We start from the raw sequence: 19,738 nt of genomic DNA, 5'->3' as shown, positions 1-19,738 counted from the left end.
CGGCTGCGGCCGGAACCTTGGAAGTGTCCCCCCCTTGAGATTCACCCGGACCGGAAGCTGAAGCGGAAGCTCCGGCGGCTGCAGCGTCAGGTGCCCAGGACTGTCACAGAGGCTGCCCACGTGCTAGGCGAAGGAAGTTTGGAGAAGAGGAGCACCCTCGCCAGTTGGCAGCAGGGTGGCGTCCAAGGGACTCTGGGCAACTAAAATCTCAGTGCTTCAGCCAAGAGTACAGCTGACGAGGCCTGGAGCGCCCCATGACCAGGGGTCACCCCTTTTTCAGGTAGGATCTGTACCACGTGGGAGCTGAGGAGCGGTGAGAGCAGCCTTGCCTTGTTTCTGTGCCCTGCTAGTGTTTAAAAGGACTGGTTTCTTCTTCTGCCCTTCCCACTCCTTTAAGAGAGAGTAACCTCGCGTAATAAACATCACCAGCCTTACCGAACGTCCTTATCACAAAGTCTGAAAACCCCTTTAAAACCTTCATTTAAGGCTGGTGCTGTTGAAACCCAACTGACCACACACCCTAAGACGTCTTTCCTTTGTTTCCTGGAATACCACACACCTCTCCCTCTCTTACTGCTACACACTTCTGACCTCTCAAACTTTCTTTAAAAGAACACAGTATATTTTGTCATTTATTTCAGATTTATCTTTTTATATCAGATATTTTACTAAATTTCAGAGAGGAAAAAAACCAGTGAATCTGCCCTCATAGAAGTTCACTAGCTAATGCACTGTAGGTTTGTAAATGAAATGTAGCAGAGAAACCAATACCAAAGCAATTGGAAGACTTTGCACCAAGGAGTTAAAAGGTAAGTTTTATTATGATAGCAGGCTGGAGAACTCAGAGGTTCAAATCACCAGCCCAGCGTCAGGTTTGAGATCAGTTTAAACATGTTTTGAGAGTGAAAGGTACAAAGCTAATAAGCAGGTTATTCCATGATTGGTTACACAGAATGTAACAGTTATGTCATATGTTGTCAGGCAGGTTTATACAGGAACATTCTGGAAGGGAGGGGTCTGAGAAGAGTAGGTAAAGTAGAAAGTGTCCTTGCCTGGGCTGGCCTTCCCCTAAACATGACAGCCTTGAAGCCCCTGAAATAAGTTGGAATCACTGTATATTTTTAAAACTCAAGCTGGATTTGGTCAGTTTGATCCCACACATTGTTAAGGGGGAACATCTGGGCCTAGACAGTCCAGGCAAGCTGTGTCAGAGAGCATGAACATAGTCAGGGGCTATGAATTGATTTCTAACTTTCATTATAATGTGCTATTCTGTAAGTATGTCCTAACAAAATGAAATCCAACTTAAGTCCTATAATAAAATATGACCAAATATGTATTATTTCAATGGATAAGTTTAGAATTAACAAGAAAACAAAGGTATTGATCATACTTTTACAAAATGTGCTAGCCATTTGTAATTATCAAAGATCTTTTTGTCTTTAAATGACAATTGTCAAAAACAATATACTATGGAGCTTATAACAGTAGAATTAAAGCAATGAAAATGTTATGATTAAAATGATTGGAAGGATAATATGGAAGTGTAGTTAAATGGTGTTTGTGTTATATGTGAAGTAGTATACATGTTAGCATCTTTTTTTTTTTTTGCAGAACCGGGGATCGAACTCAGGCTCTTGTGCTTGCCAGCCAAGCATTTATTCCACTGAGCCATCTCCCCAGCTCCTAAGTATACATGTTAAAAATGCACATAAACCCTAGAATGACCATGGAAGAAAACATGGGATTTTAACTAGTAAATCCTTAAAAGAATAAAAGGGAATACTAAAAAATACTAAATTAGCTCAAAAGAGTAAGACAAAGGAAAAAACAAATAGGACAAACAAAACAAGGTGCTAGACACAGCTAAACCTGTAAATATTTATGTTAAACATCATGGTTTATCTGCTGCAATTTAAAAGCAGTGCAAACAAGACCCAACTATGTGATCTCTATAAAAATGAGATATAAAGACACATAAGATGAAAGTAAAGGGACTTTTTAAAAAATTATACATAAGCACCAATCAGGAGAAAGCTGTGTTACTATCAAGAAGACTTTAGAGACAAGGAAGATATTTTATGTTGCTGGTGTAGTGGGAAATATTTTTGAACTGTCGCTTCATAATTGGGCCATCAGACTCAGTTGGCCTTAGCTATCCAGCCACAAGTCCAAAATAATGAACTCAGCGCTACCTGTCCAGCTGCACAATAGCCTACATGAATTTTTTGTTTTTCTAGTCTTCAAGGGCAATGCTAGCCATCACTTTGATAGCATAGAAAGATTTTGATAAAATTCCACGTTTTTATGATTTAAAAAGTACTTTTAACAAAATAAAAACACAAGGGAATTTCTTTAATCTGATGTAGGTTAAATTCCAAAAGCCTACAGCAATCACCCTATTCTATGATGCAATACTGAGTAATTTTCCTATGAGATGATAGCAGTGAGATGGAGATTATAACAAAATAGCATAAGGCCAGGAAAAGAAAACAAACAAACAAACTTAAAAGCTGTGGAGGAAGAAATCAAACTATCATTCCTGTGATTGTTGCATGCCTAAAAATCCAAAGAAAACTTGACCTATGAACCTGTATAACTAATACATCTACTTAATAATGTTTCTAAATACAAAATCAGTATTCTAAAATGACCTACTGGTGAAAACTGGCAAGAAGCCCATCACTTATAAAATACATTTCTTATAAAATCTATTTGTACTAGCATCAAAAAATTAAATTTATATGAATATACTTATCCAAAACTTCTGCACTGAAAACCATAAAATATGACAAAGAGAAATTAAATAAAACCTAAGCAAATGGGAGGCATACCATTTTCATGTATTTTTAGGATATAAATTTATGAATATTTTGGGATATAAAATATTCCACAGGTGATCTCTAGATTCAAAATAATCTCAAAACAATGTGGTAGGGCACTTGCTTGGCACATATGAGATCCTAGGTTTAGTTCCCAATATCACACAAAATGGTTTAAATTAAACAGCTTTCAGAATCTCAGAAGGACAGGCTGGGGATTCACACAAGTGGCATAATTGTATTTAATATAATTCAGTGAGGAAAAATGGATTTTTAACGAACTGTGATGGATCAATTGATATGTATCTGCAAAAAATAATTTTGACTCCCAGCTCAAACTACCATTACACAACAAATAACGTAAATGTGTTAGAGATCTAAATATGAAAATAAAATACACAATTTTTTTAGGAAAAAAGTTGAAAATTTTGTGACCATGGAGTAGGCAATTTTTTTAAAAATATAACACCAAAAGAAGATTGGTAACTTTGATTTCATTAAAATTAAGGACTTCTGTTTATCAAAAATATAACTTAAAGAGTTAAAATACAAGTCATAAACTTTCAAAAGATGTTTACAACACATGAACTTGAAAAAGAACTTCATTAGTATATATTAATTTTTTTAAACTTTTTTTTTCTTTCTTTTTTTTTTTTTTTTTTTTGCAGTGCGGGGATTGAACTCTGAACCTTGCACTTGCCAGGCAGGTGCTTAGAAAGCTGAGCTATATTCATTGCCCTTATTACTATATATTAAGAATGCCTGCAAATCAAAAAGAAAAAAACAGACAATCTGATTATTGATGGTAGAGTTTACAGAAATTAATATTAATTTACATAAATTAATATTCAAATGATAAATAACATAAAAAGTAATCAACACTGTCATCAAAGATATAAATAACCATTAACAGTACAAAAGAGAAAACATTTATATACTGTCAGGGAATACTACATAGCAAAGAAAAAGATAACATGCAGCAACAAAAATAACTAAGATAGTACATAATTCTTATAAAAGGGCAAGCCTGCTTATCAGTGGTGATATAATAAAAACTTTGGGGTGGGAGGGGTACAAAGGAACATTCTGGAGTGCTAGAAATGTCTCCATTTAGTTGGTAGTTGCATGTATGTGTGCATTTGTAAAACTTTCTACAATCAACTTACATGAATTGAAGGGCAGAACCATTCTTTTCTGAATCCAGTACATAATTTTTCCTGATAATCAGTATTTTATTGTATTCTTTCTAAGTGAAATAGTGCATCATGTTTCAGAAAAACTTTTATAAGTCATTTTGATAGACATCTAAATTCTGAATCTTTTATAATTATAATTTTATGAATTCTAGCTCAAGGATCATCAAGACTCCTCTAACTTTGAGTCACCAAAATACAGTATTTCATCTTCATGTAGGTATAAAGTTGAAATGCAATTCCAAATAAAAAAGACTATTATCCATGTGAGCTCCTATGAGAAAGATTTCCTCATTTTGTGCTTTCAAAATAGCCATCACTGAGTGAAGAAAATGGAGAAGACTCTAAGATACTCTTATGACAGAAAATGAAATTTCCTAAACCAGGTATGGGGTTTTTAAGTGTTCTCCCTCACAAAAATTCACCTTGAACCCATGTGTGAATTGTCCCTAGGAACAGGATGGTTGATCCTGGCCATGCCGCCAGCCCACGATGATGTGGGTAAGGACTTAGCCGGTGATTCCTCAGAAGCAGACACTGAGCAACATGATTATGCGCTTCAACACCAACCGCAAGATGAACCCAGATTGTAAAACATGAACCCCCTTCCTCATCACAGGCACCACTCCTGCCCTCAGTTAGTATAGCAGAGGGCACAAAGTACAGGACACAGCAGTCTGGTACAGAATGTCAGAGCCAGAGGCTATAAATTTGTGAACCACTGATTTTAGTGTAATTTAATGGATTAATAGAGCCCCCAGTATTTCAAGGATTCAAATTATCTAAATATCACCTTTTCTAAGCACTGTTCTAACAACTGGAATTATCCAGATGTGCTCTCTGTGTACAAACAACCAGAAATCAGAAACATTCGCCCACTCTGGACTATTGCTGGGACATTAGGGATCCCTATCTTAGCAAGTTATGTTTCCTCTAACAATGTTTTTGTTACTGGAGCCATTTAAACTCTTAAAAATTATTTAGGGGCTGGCAAAACAGCTCAGCAGACTAAGCACCTGCCTGGCAAGCACAGGGTCCTGGGTGCAATCCTCAGCACAACACACCATGCTGGTTCCCCACCTGGGCACAGTGAGCCAGCTACCAAGACCTGCTATGATGGCCCATGCCCGTAATCCCAGCACTGGGGTGGCTGAGACAGGAGGATCACCACGAGTCCAAGCTGCATAGTGAAACCCTGTGCCAAATACCATATATATAGTATTGATATATATTGATATATATATATCAACCAAAAGATATTGTCTATATAGGTTATATCAAACAATATTTGTCATGTTAGATATATAAAACCAAAAAAAATCTTAAATAAAAGAATGTATTGTTATTGGCTACCAATGTACTAATATTATTATACATCATAGTCTGGCAAAACTCTGTGCTTGGAGGAAAACGAGCTCGCTGAAAGTGAGTGATTGTCTTAATACAATGGAAATTATGCCCTAGGTGACTGCCTAAATGGTTCTGAAATGTTAAAATCATCATTTTTAATAACTAAAGATCCTAAACAATGCCACCGAGTAATTGTTACAGGTCATTGTGTCCCCCCAAAATTCAGAAAGTAAAATTCTAACACCCAGGAGCTCAGAATTTAAGTATAGATGGAGAAAAGCAAGCTCCTTGAAGAGGTACGGAAGCTAAAATGACATCTGTAGGGTGGGCTCTCACATACTGTGACTGACACCATTAAATCAAGGGAACTTGCACCAAGACACACGTGCACGTGGAGGAAAGGAGCAAAGACAGAGCAAGAAGATGACCATCGACAAGCAAAGGAGAGAGCACTCAGAAGAAACTGTAAGCAGACACCTCCAGCTTAGAATTCTAGCCTCCAGGAAAGGAAATTCTGCTGCCCAAGCGTCCCCGCTATGCACCGTACTGTATTATGAGAGCTCCTGAAAATGAAGCCCAACTTCTAGGGCCTTGTTCATTTAATGTTTCCTGAACTTGGGTAGCTGGCTGCTTCCATGGGACTTGTATTTATATCAACTACTGGCAAGGATGGCTAGAGTGCAGTGGGAAGAAGGAATAAACAGTGAGAAAATAAAGTATAAATGACACTTCATGTCCTTTGGAAGAAAAGGAATGTGAAATGCCAAACAATTTTTGGAGAGCATAACATGATTTGATATTTGCCCAGCTATTGTCACTGCTAGAGGTGGAGCAAGGAGCAGAGAAAAGATTGGAGACAGCAACTAAATAGAAAATATTAATGGAACAAAGACTTGGATCAAGAGTCAAGGCAGAGGGGCCTGGCCTTAGCTCAGTTGTTTAAGTGGCTGCTTCCACAAAGCTGTCAGCCTCAGGTTGCTGTAGTTTGATCCCCACAACACTCCAGCCAGCCAAACCACCCCTGAGGGCATTCGGAGAAAAAAAAAAAAAAAAAAAAAAAAACCTTATTAAAAAAAGAGTCAAGGCAGAAAAGCCAAGCTCTGCAAGAAAGAGGCTACCTCAGAGATGTCATTGGTGACAATGACAGCGTAGTGTGAAGTATATAGGACTTTTCCTGTGCTGTTGCAGATCTACCACTTTACATCAATTACTTTGATATTCATAAAAATTTCATGAAATAGTCCTGTTAGTATCCTACAATTCACTTGTTTATTTTCTGTCACACTGGCATGATAGAACAACCCTGCCTAAAACCAACTCTGCTTCCACCGATGCCCACTACCACGAAGCAAAAAATGGCTATAAAAACACACTGTTGTGTATTGGTCTCATCTTAAATGTATGATGGTCACATATCTAAGTTTGTGGAGCAAACCATTATTTCATACTTTCACAACTGTCATAAAACTAACACTAGGTGCTCCTGAAGCTCATACGAAAATGCAGGGGACCTAGAACAGCCAAAATTATCCTGAGGGAAGAGAAAAGTTACAAGACTCGCATTTCCTGATTTTAAAATTTTCTATGAAGGTAGAGAAATAAAAAGAAACCTGCAGCATTAACATAAGAACAGCTACCCAGGCCAATGGAATCAAATCAGGAGACCAGAAACAAATCCCAACATTTCCCTCTGGTCAATTGATTTTTCTTTGATGAGGAGAAAGAATAGTCTTTTCAATCAGTGGTCCTGGGATGGTTCAGGCGCAGAGAGTTGAAGTGAACAGTGGACTCAGAATACGAATCCAGTAGTCTTAACTCATTGTACTGAAACTGTAGAGTCCATGGTCCTAGTCGCTAGCCTATCTTTCCCCAGTGCAATTAAAACAGGTGCAAATTCTACCAAGTCAAAAAGAAGGAATGAAGAGAACCCATCCATTTCTTCCTCAAACAAAAAAGCCCTGCGGAGACAATAAAAATGTAAGAATATTGAGGCTGACAGCATCAGAAAGTCAGGATGAAAGAATCAGGCGTTTGAAATAAATAAGAGATTAAAAATACTTATTGTGAGGAAAATGAGAAGGATGTGTTACAGGGGAAGTCAGGGGAGATGTCTGAGTAAAAATTGCAGGTCACGTGATATCAATTTGTGAAAGTGACAATGCATCAAATAGCTCAGAACTGGGCGCACCAAATTTAGCTAGTGGAACTAGATTGTCACATCAGCACCACTGTTAGAAGTACCCAACCCCCACACTGCTGTGACAGGCCATCACGCTAGGCTATTCTCGTAGGGGCTCTGTGCTATTTATTCCATTGAGTACATACGGCTTGTACATGCTGGAGCAGTGAGACAGAAAGAGCCAGGGCTTTGGTGACTGGAAAGTTCTTATCGACTGTGGACTGATATACGGGCTTGTGCAACCAAAATGAGCTTGGACCTTAAGCAACTGGTATATCAGGTTCTCTGCCTCTGTAAAAAGCTCTGCTTGGCAATTCAGAGGGCCTGGGATATATCTCAGAGGAATAGTGCCTGTCTGGCATGCGTAAGGTCACGAATTTCATACTCAGTCTAAAAGAAAAAAAAAAATTTCAGAATAACAGGTTACCACAAAAACGTTCATGTGAAGCTTAAATCTAAATGACTATGAATAAGAGATTTGAAAGTGGTGATTATATCAAAGTTAAAATGACTTTAGTATTTTGTATAGGACCAATATTTTTAAAATACCAATTTTACTAATTTTTATAAATGCATATGGTAAAAATGTTCATAATATAAAGCTCTATAAAGTGAAAAGTGGAGACTACACTAATTGTAAAAACTGCCTCAGCATTTCATTTGTTCAGCATTTATTAAGTACAAAACCTATAATAAGTATCTTAAGTGTTAGGGACATGAAAGTAAAACAGGGTTTCTAACTTTGAGCTCAGAGAGACAGCAACATCATATCATTGATATATGCTCATGTTCACTATCATTTATTTTACTTAGGAACAGAATTTTTTTAGATTTAGTAATTTTATGAAACATTTGGTTAATTTTTTTGTTTCTGCTTTGTGTTTGGTTTTGACCCTGCAGAAATCTACTTTGGGCTTGAAAAAGACTGATTGTACTTCAAACTTCTGAGCAGTAGAGGGCGATAAAAGCTTACAACAACCCTTAAGAATGCCTTTGTGCAACATACTGCATGCATTTTTCTATAAATTAATTCAAGAAATATTTATATGGATATAAGTCATAACTAGACACAGTGTCACATTTATCTATGAATATGCAGAGTACATAAATCCATTCTGAGTAAAGTGCATTCACGATTTGACAAAAGCAAGGCAGAAATAACAATTTTCATTTATTCCTATTTTATTTCTCATTCTTTTACATTCTCTCTCCATATCATAATACCATGAAAATTCATCAGTCCAGGAAACACTACATTATTTTTTCTCATAAGTGTTGCAAATAAAGTTTATCTTTCTGAGTTAGTAGGTAAGGTAATAAAATCAAATGTGATAGGTGCCAGAGCCAGCTGTGACTCAGAATGACAAAGTTTCATGTCCTCTGGAGTAGCCATTTATTTGTAGCATGAGTTTAGTTGCTTTGGTAATAATTCATATAGATAATATGTAATCAAAGCTTTTCAAAATGCATCTATAGCAAAGCATTTTATGTTAAACTAGTACTTACACACACACACACACACACACACACACACACACACACCTGGGCATGGGAGCACAGGCCTGTTATCCAGGTGATTTGGGAGGCTTTGGTAAGAGGATCACAAGCTCAAGGCCTGCTGGAGCAACTTAGAAAGATGCTGTCTTCAAAAGAGCTGGGGATATAGCTCCACACTCAATAGTTTGCCTGGCAACTGGAAGCCCTGGGTTCAATCCCCAGTACCACCAATATAAGAATTTTTTTCCTTTATGAAAATAACATGAGGGCTGGGAGATAGCTCAGGCATAAGCGTCTGCCTGATAACTCTAAGGCCCCAAGTTTGATCTCCAGCATGACCCAGAGCCCCCAGCACACTGCTGGCCCTGAAACCGGGCATGGTGGTCCACACCTGTTATCCCAGCACTAGGGAGGCTGAGACAGGAGGATCACTACGAGTGCATACTGCATAGCAAGATCCTGTATCAAAAACGATAATAATAATAACAGTAAAAATTTAAAAAGAAAACAATATGGGTCGGCCAGATAGCGCAGAGGATTAAAGAGCTTGCTTAGGCAGACATGGGTCGGGGGTTCAATCTCTGGTCTGCCATGCTGGCCCCACACCCAGAGTACACTGAGATGGTGATTGAGATTAAGCGTGATGGCATTTGTCTGTAATCCCAGCGCTTGGGAGGCTGAAAAACAGGAAGGATCACTATGAGTCTGATCTGTGTAGTGAGACCCTGTACACCCTGTACTAAATACATTTAAAAAAGAAAATAATATGAACCCTGAATGTAATATATATATATATATATATATATATATATATGATAGACATGTCTAAAATTGAACTTTTGATTCTTATTCTTTTCCTTTACTTGCTTTTAATATTCATGTTGTTATGTTGCCTTGTTCTACAGGGTTTTGAAGCACCTTATAAAATAAAAAATGTACAATCTATAGGACAAAAAAAATCATGCTACTCACAATAAATAGTATATACTTCTTTTTTTTAATTTTACTTATTTATGTGTGTGTGTGTGTGTGTGTGTGTGTGGCCAGCTCAGCCCACCAGGGGGCGGGGCTGGCTGGCATGTGGTGCTGGGGGATTGAACCGCAGTCCCTGTGCTTTGCTAAGCTTGTTCTAGGTAGGTGCTTTAGACTACTGAGCCATCTCACCAGCCCCAGTATATACTTCTATACTATGCTTTTATATACACTTTAATCCTATAAACTTAGACAATAAAGGGAAATTCTGATTATAAGTAGAGTTCAAAAAGTTCTATTATATGATATTCATGACCACCTTGCAAAGTTGAAAAAAATGTTGAATTAGTATGTTTTAGTTTATTTGGTTCACTTTTAAGCTTTGAAAGAATTAGACCAGATATTACAGAACTGTACTACACATTGAATTTAGAAACTCCCAAATAACCACAAAGGACTCATTTCCTGACTTGTGACCCTGCAGAAGATAACAGCCACTCCCCAGCTGAGAATTGCAGTCAGAAGCAGTCCAGGAACCGACTGCTAATCATTCTATCTGAATTCACAGTATCTTAGAGATGTTTTGAAAGTTTTAAAATAGAATACAGTCAACACTAGAGAATATAAAACATAAAATACAGGTAATAAAGCCAGAGTCTGATGTCGCTTAATGAAGGTGGCACATTTTGAGAAATGTGCCATTGGGCAATGGGATGCTATATGGGAGAACATAGAGGGTACTCACATGAAACTGCATGGTGCCGCTCACACCTCTTGGTTGCGTTTGTCTATAAGTCTGTCTGTTGTTGCCTGAAACATCACTTTGTAGTCCATGATTCTGTAAACAGCTGTGCAGTTCTCATTATCAGAAAGGAAGAGAACACATCAACTCCTGGAGAAGTTTGTTATTCAATGAGTTAATTAAAAATGTCTCACTGAAAGATGAAAATAATAGATATTTTCAGTGTGGCCAGAGTTTCTCAGTCCTAGCTGCCCATCCTCACCCTGAAGACTAAGAGGGAGACCTGGCAGGCCTAGCCCACCCCACCTCCCAATTGTCACTGGAGTTCCTGAGTCCTGCCTGCCCACCTCACCCTGATGACTTCTGGAGAAACCTAGTAGGCTGAATTCTGCTGCCCCTCTTGTTGTAGCTGGAGTTCTGACCCCCCCATCCTCACCTGAAAGACTGCCAGGGGCATCTGGTAGGTGTCTCCCACCACCACCCACCTTGCTTAAGCTCAATAGAGCCATGGCCACCCAAGGACTGTCAAGGGAACCTGGTGACCATTGTCCTGACATCCTCACCCTCAGTGGAGCACAGCAGAGCTCTAGCCACCTGAAATCACCAAGGAAGATGGCCATGGGGATCTGCAGGAGGCTTGGGGAGCCCTACCCTGCACCAACCCACCATAGAGCCCTGCAGAACTTCGGCCTTCACTCATCATCATCAGATCCTTCTTGAGCTGCAGCTTGTGCCCCTCTCCCACCAAGGTTGAAGCCACATTGAACCCCACACAGTGGGAATTTTGGTGAACCTACCCTGCCCTCACATTTACCTGAGAGTCTTGCTCACCCACAAGAGAGTCTTCCTACCCATCTCATCAATGCACAGTCAGGTAGAACATCTGCAGCTTCAAAAATAACAAAAGGAAGGAATAAAAAGTAATCTCAGACATCTAGCCCAACCAAAACAAGTCCACAAAGCAAGGTCATAGAAGAACTTGGAAGTCACACCTGAAATTTCTGAGTTGATAGCAACTCATCCATCAGAAACAAAGAAACAAGTCCATCAGACTATGGAGAAAATGAGAGCAAAAACAGGTAAAAAAGGAAATGACAGTAGTCATGAGAAAAACTGCTCAACACATCTAAGGAAGACATAGGTTTAAAAAAGAAGGAAGTAGAAAAATGATGGAAACATTCAATGAACAATTCAAGAAAGAACTAAAATTCATGGAACACATTCAAACAGACATCCAGGACATTAAGAATTCCATTGAGGGCTGGGGAAATGGCTCAGTAGAATAAGTGCTTCCCTGGCAAGTGCAAGGGTCTGAGTTCAATCCCTGGTTCCACCAAAAAAAAAAAAAAAAAAAAAAAAAATTCCTGCTTTACCTTGGTCTTATCCATCCAATAGAAAAGTATGAAGATGAAATATAGGAAGTAAAGCCATGCTGTTTTGTTGAGCTGTGGGGGACTCAGGTCAATAATTTCTGACATTGCCAGTTAAACAGAAGACCCAATGCTATTATGATCTACTGGACTCTTTTAGAATATTTTGCTGAGTTTACACACCTATAATATTCAATAATGGAACTTAGAAAAAATAAGGTATACAGATGAATGTCCATTTTGTATCTGTGTATTCAAAGTGGTTAGGATAGATATATAGTTGCATTCTGTTAATGAATAGAATGATTTGTTCTAATGGTGTTTGTAAATAGGATCTCAAGTCCACATCTTGTACAGCAATTAACCACTACGAAGAATATATGCAGTGTGTTATTTGTTGAAACTGTACTTCCGATTTGATTTGAAACTGTCTCATTGCTGTTTATAAATAAAATTTTAGAAAAAAAAATAAATAAAAGAAAATAAAAGAAAAAAAGAAAAAAATTCCATTGAAAGCTGATAAAACTACTTAAATGAAACAAGATGGATTTTTAGACCTTGAAGATAACATTGCAGTTAGTGAATACAAAAGGAAAGATCTCTAAAATAACAAGGGATCTGGGGCTGGGGAGATAGTTTGGTAGTGTAAGTGCCTGCCTGGCAAATGCAAGGTACCATATACCTTGCTGGACCCTCATTTCCAGGCATTCCCAGCTGGCCATTGAATCAGGCATGGTGCCCACATGGCTGTAATCCCAGCACTGAGGAGACTGAGACAGGAGGATCACTACAAGTCTGAGCTGCATAGCTAGACCCTGTACCAAATAAATATTTTTTTTAAACGTAAGTAACAAAAAACAGGAAATAACACCTTCAAGATGATGCAAAGAAAAATAATATAAGACTAATAGGTATCAATGAAACAGCTGGAGTTAACACAAATGTCATAAAAACATTGTTTGAAATAGTGGCAAAAAATTTCTCGAGCATGGGAAAAGAATCTGACATACAGTTAAGTAAGGCATATCGAACTCTAGCTAGTGATAATCAAAACAAATCTTTACCTAGGCACATAATAATCAAGATCTCAGAAATTGAGCAAGAGAACAGAATATTAAAAAACTGTTCAAAAAAAGAAACAGATTACCTATAATGCAAAGCCCATCTCAATCATGGCAGATTTCTCAACACAGACCATCAAATCAAGAAGAGCTTGGAGTGAAACATTTCATGTCAGGGCTGGCGAGATAGCTCAGTGGTCTTCAGCACCTGCTTAGACAGGTGCAGGGGACCACAATTCAATCCCCAGCACCACATGCCATGCCAACCCTGCCCTTAAGGAGGGCTGAGTCGGAAAAAAAAAAAAAAAAAAAAAAGCATAAAGAAAGATTTCATGTTCTGAAAGAAAACAGAGCAGCCCGAGTTCCTAGGCAGTTGCTAAGCGGCCTCGGATACCTGGCCGCAGGATGCTGGGAGATGTTAGGTGACGATGGTGGTCACTGGGCCTCAGGCAATCATGGAGAAGGATGTTCAGAGCACCATTCTTTTCAATGCATACAAAAAGGAGGTATTTACCATCAACAATGGCTATAAATCCATGCAGAAGAAACTTTGGAGTAATTGGAAGATTCAGAGTTTTAAAGGTGAAATCACATCTGAGAAGCTAATTGGGGTGAAACTGTGGATTACAGCTCGAACAAGGGAAAAATTTACTGCAGCTCAGTTTGAAGTCCTAAAGAAGTATCTTCCAGTGGTGGAGATATCCTCATGATGCTCGGAGAAGGTGGGGAATACAGATTTGACACCAATATTAACTTCCTACTAGAAGAATATGGAATCATGGTTAATAATGATGCTGTGGTTATAAATGTGTATTACAAGTATTTTCATCCTAAGGAAGCTCTGGTTTCCAATGGAGTATTGAAGAGGGAAATTAGTCGAGCTGTAGGAAAGGCTGTACCTGGAATCACTGATGAGGACAGCAGTGGAAACAACACCCAGGCCCTCACCTTTGTCTGCCCTTTTGGTGCCACATTGAGTGTCATGAAACCAGCAGTGGCTGTTCTGTCCACAGGCTCTTCTGCTTCCCACTTAACAGACCTATCCTGGCTATCACTTGAAGAACCAAGCAGGGAAGCAGGCAGTGCTTGGCTCCTGTCACATGTTCAGTGACCAGTATTTGTTTTTTGTTTTTTTGTTTTTTGTTTTTTGACATTTTAGAGTATCTTCAAAAGAAGGTTCTATGATCTTAGCACAGGTAATTGTTGGCTGAATTTGAGCACATTACAACACCTGGAACAGGATTATCTCCATATCACAATGAAGCGCTCAGCAACCTCTGAGGAGCGGTCTCTCTCTACTCCTGATCCCAACCATAAATCCAATAGCAAGGTGGCGCAATTCCCAGGCTAGGGTGAGCAGTGACCAGTATTTGGATAAAGAAGAAAACAACAAAATCATGGGTGTTGTTTTCTAGTGGCTCACAACAGGAGTCATCCACCTGAGCCAGATTGATGCTGAGGACCCAGAGATCTCCGATTACACGATGCTGCCCAACACCACCACCCTGTCAGAATGGTTATGAGTGTGTCTCCAGGAAGGGGATGAGAACCCATGTGACTTTACCATCCTTTCTGATTTGTCTGTTTACCAGCTGGACACCACCTCCCTCCTCAAGGTCATCAAGGTGGGAGGTGGTGTCCAGCTGGTAAACAGACAAATCATGAGCAGCTAAACATGAAACATGAACCACTCCAGCTCATCCAGCCTCAATTTGAAACACCACTGCCTGCCCTGCAGCCTGCTGTGTTCCCTCCCCAACTTCAGGGACTTGCCATTTCCTCCTCTGGAACTGTTTGACTTAGATGAGACATTTTCTTCTGAGAACGAACGTCTCACTCAGATTGCTAAGTGTACTGAAGAAGACCTGGAATTCTACATCAGGAAGTGTGGTGACATTCTTGGAGTAACCAGTAAGCTACCAAAGGATCAACAGGATGCTAAACATATCCCTGAGCACATCTTCCAAGTGGTGGAATTCAAAAAGCTGAACCAGGAACATGATGTGGATACAAGTGAAATGGCATTCCAGAGCAATTTCTGAGGATGGCTTCTGTAAGCATTTTTTGCCTCTTTGTATATGAATTGTTCTTCAGTTTTCACTGAAGTAAATCCTCTGTCCTCCATGAGTCATGCTTTTGAACTCCTGAAGCACTCACTTCTGTTGTTTCAAATGTGATAGCCCATCCTCAGGAGCTAGATGGTGCTGTCCAGGGGCAGGAAGAGAGACGGCTTTGGCCTCAGAGGGTAGTTGTCTGGAAATGCCTAACAGAATGTTGAATACACCTGAGAACTTTGGGGGACCCTGAATGCCAGATAGAAGATTGCAGAGCCATTGAAGGTGCGTAAGTGATGTAGCACAGTGGGAATTATTTAGCTTGTGGGTTCAATAAAGATGGAAACACCAAAAAAGAAAGAAAGAAAAAGAAAAGAAAGAAAATAACTTTTAACCCAGATTGATGTACCCTGCAAAACTATCAAATTTAATGGTGAAATAGGATACTTCCATGAAAAAGAATAACTGAAGAAATTCATGACAACTAAACGAACCCTACAAAGAGTACTAGCAGATATTTTAGGAAGAGACAAAGACCACCACAACTTCAAGAGAAACAACAGAAGAGAATCACCAAGCACAGCAAGTAAGGACAGACATACATTGATCCAGAAGGATCTGGGCAAGTGGCACCGTGGTACTTGCACCCCCATTTGAGTCTCAGGCCCCAGACTCCTAGGCCCTGTCTACCTTACACAGATGCTTCACAGCTGTGAATGACATGTCAGCTTCTTTCTCTTTTTCTCCTCCTTTGTCACTTTTCCTTTTCTCCTTGTCTGGTGAGCACTTTTTCTCCTCTACTATCTTCTCCTTTCTCTATTTTCTGTTCTTCTCTACTGCCAGCTCCTTTCTTTCCTCCATCCTCTCCACCACTGGATCCTTTCACTTTCTTTGTCACAAACACTCATATGATATAAACCTCTTTGTTACAGCCTTTTCAGTTCTGAGAAACTTTAATGGCAAGAAAATCTTATCTTAGAGGCAAACATTGTATTTTCTTCTGTGTAGCCCAGAGAACAATCCAAGCACACCAAAGTACCATAGTTGTAGTCTTCTACAATCCTGCCAAACTTGAGACAGAATGGCCTCCACTTCTCTTCTGATTCTGATTTGAGTTCTTCCAGGTCCAATATATCTTGAGTTTCTCAAAATGCTCCTGGAAGTCTGAGTAGATCTGATCATCCACTTCAGTGAGTTTCAGGGACTGCAGGTCAAGCCCAAGTCATCTCAATATCTGGATCATTGCCATAAGACTGTGCTGCCACCAATGCTGCCTCCCTGGAAACCAGCTCACCATGCCACAAGCTCCCTTCATGTTGCAGCCAAGAAAGACAAAAAGGTTTTGACAAAATTCAACACTCATTCATCATATATATTAAAAAAAAAAAACCTGGGCCGGGGAGATGGCTCAGTGGAATGAGTGCTTCCCTGGCAAGCACAAGGGCCTGAGCTCAATCCCCAGTTACACCAAAAAAAAAAATTTTTTTAAATCTAAAGAAAACTGGAATAGATGGTTTTTACCTCCAAAGCCATCTATGACAAACCAACCACTAACAACATACTAAATGGACAAAAATTGAAAGCCTTCACTTTAAAGTCAGGAACAAGACAAAGATTCCACTTTGACCACTCCTGTTTAACATTAACCAGAGGAATTAGACAAGAGAAAGAAAAAGGATAATGATTGCAAAGGAAAAAGTGAAATTATTAATATATGCAGATGACATGATATTGTACATAGAAGACACCAAAAGTTCCACTAAGAGATTTGTAGATTTAATAACCTAATTCAGTAGCTTAGCAGGATACAAAGTCAACACTCAAAAATCAATAGTATTCTTATAAACAATGAACACACTGAGAAACAAATTAAGAAAAACACACCTTTCACAACGCCACCTAAAAAAATGAAATACTTAGGAATCAATCTCACAAAGGAAGTAAAAGATTTATACAACTAAAACCATAGTACTCTGTAAAAAAAAAAAAAGAGAGATTGAAGAGGATTTCACAAAATGGAAAGATATTCCTTCTTCCTGGATAGAAAGAACCAACATTACAAAAAAGGCCATATTCCCAAAATTGTTATACAGATTCAATGCAACCCCATTATTGTTATATTTGTTGTGAAAGGTGATGTTTCCCAAAATTCTCTCTCAGTGAGTTCATATTTGTGTACAGGAATCCTACTGATTTTTCAGTGTTGACTTTGTATCCAGCTGTGCTACTGAATTCACTTACTAAACTATTGAGTGGTTTTTTTAGTAGAGTTTTTGGAGCCCTCTATTTATTTATTTATTTATTTATTTATTTATTTTTTCAGTGTTGACTTTGTATCCAGCTGTGCTACTGAATTCACTTACTAAACTATTGAGTGGTTTTTTTAGTAGAGTATTTGGAGCCCTCTATTTATTTATTTATTTATTTATTTATTCATTCATTCATTCATTCATTTATTTTATTTTATGTTTTGGCCTGCTCAGCCTGCCTTGGGGATGTGACTGGTACAGTGTGTGGTGCCGGGGATTGAACTTCTTTCCCCTGCACCTGCCTAACCTTGCCTAAGCAGGCACTTTAGACTACTGAGCTATCACGCTGGCCCAAGTCCTCTATTTAGAGTATCTTTTGTCATCTGCAAATAATGATAATTGAACTTCTTCCTTTATTATCATTATTCCTTTTACATGTTTCTCTTGTCTAATGCTTTAGCTAAAGTTACAGAACTCTGTTGAATAAGAGTAGAGATAGTGGACATCCTTATTTTGTTCCTGATTTTAGAGTGCAAGATTTCAAATTTTGTTCATTTAGTATGATTTAGACTGTTGGTTTACCATAGATGACTTTTATCAGATTGAGATAAATGCCATCTGTCACTCAGGATTTTACTAGAGGAACAGATGTAACACAAAATATACAGATCTATAAGAAATTACAAGATTGGCTTGGGGCTGGTGAGATGGCTCAGTGGTCTACACCTACTTAGAACAAGCTAAGCTAAGCAAAGCACAGAGATCACAGTTCAATCCCCCAGCACCACATGCCAGCCAGCCCCGCCCCCTGGTGGGCTGAGCTGACAACACACACAAAAAATAAATAAACAAATAAGTAAAAATTTAAAAAAAAAAAGATTGGCTTATAAACCATCAGCTACAGAATTTGATGAGGAAGCATGCAGAGGGCATCTGCACACTGGAGGCTAAAGGATTCAGCCCAAGGTCTAGAGTTTACTGCAGTGTTCTGTGCAAGTCCATATGAGAAGGCTGAAGGATCCAAAGCAGAGGCCAAAAAGTATGTACTAGAAGCCAGATGATATCCAAGCTGACCATGAAGACTGGACAGAGCTCTTCTGAAGAAGTGGGATTCTCCATCCTTTCTCAATTCTCTTTTACATCCATTAAGTGATGAGTCATTCTAGGGTGGGGCCTCCACACCCTAGGGTGTAGAATTGCTGAGCCAATGTAGTTAAGCTCTCAACTTCTCAAGTTGACATAATGTATCAACCATTACAATTCACCCCCTGTCAGCTTGGCAACTACACATATTTCTTTAAACCAGTCTCCCAATAAGATATGCATATAATTATGCCTAACATGTTATAAGTATCCTGTGTACAAACAGAAATGTACTAATTCTCTTACCAAAATAGAAGGTAACTTTTCTTTGCTTGATGCTTATGCTTAATCATTTCATAACTTCATTATTAATACATTTAATAATCCTTAAGGACCAGTAATAAATCAATCAAAATTATATTATAATAGAACCATATAGGGGTAAAATAGTACAATTATAATCCTCTTTTCTGTAGCTGATCATGGGGTCAGAGCTGATATTTAGAACTACATTCTTCAACTACCATTCTATATTCCTTTGGCCTTCAGCAAGCACCTCAGCAGGTCTTAGTTCTTTTCCTGGTACAGTGACCCATACCTTCATTCCTTAAGGCTCTGGACCATTTGTCATCATACCTGTATCAGGTTGCTGTAGTTTCCCACTGACTTTAATAACAGGACATTGCAATCCTAAGAGATGTCCTGAGGGATCTCCTGCACTCCCTATATATTCTTCCTTTCTTCCATTGTGGACTAGTAATCCAATTTCCCCTTGATAGTCTGGGTCAATCACCCCTGACAACACAGTGACTCCCTTTTTCGCTTGTTTCCTCAGAGGCATGAGGAGGCCAAAAGGACCAACTTAGCTTCCAGTTCAATGATATCATTGTTGTGCTTCCTGGTACAAGCCTTCCTCCTTTGGAACTAGGACTTCTAGTCCAGCAGAACATAAAGTCATGGGGACAGGAAGCAAAAAATGTGCTAGTCAATCACTAGGGGTAATGGTAAGTGGTAATATTCCACTCCCACCCCTTGATTCCTAGACCCATGAATCCTGTCTATGGGAGATACAGTACAATATAGAGGATGCTAATTCAAAGCCTATACAGTGGTCCCTCACTTATTGCAGAGGTTAAGCTCCAAACATCCCTGCAATAAGTGAAAAT

The 19,738-nt window shown here is 38.9% G+C and overlaps 2 pseudogenes; one reads left to right on the top strand and one right to left on the bottom strand.

Annotated features, from left to right (window-relative positions):
• Positions 1-13,641: 13,641 nt before the first annotated feature.
• Positions 13,642-15,228, top strand: LOC101579590 (annotated as a pseudogene).
• A 686-nt stretch (positions 15,229-15,914) lies between these two features.
• On the bottom strand, positions 15,915-19,413 carry LOC101569367 (annotated as a pseudogene).
• Positions 19,414-19,738: the final 325 nt, after the last annotated feature.

Source organism: Octodon degus, unplaced genomic scaffold (genome assembly GCF_000260255.1).
Source record: "Octodon degus isolate 3935 unplaced genomic scaffold, OctDeg1.0 scaffold00084, whole genome shotgun sequence".
Taxonomy (NCBI): Eukaryota; Metazoa; Chordata; class Mammalia; order Rodentia; family Octodontidae; genus Octodon; species Octodon degus.
Note: the sequence above shows the minus strand (reverse complement) of the source record. Positions and strands in the feature narration are given on the sequence as shown.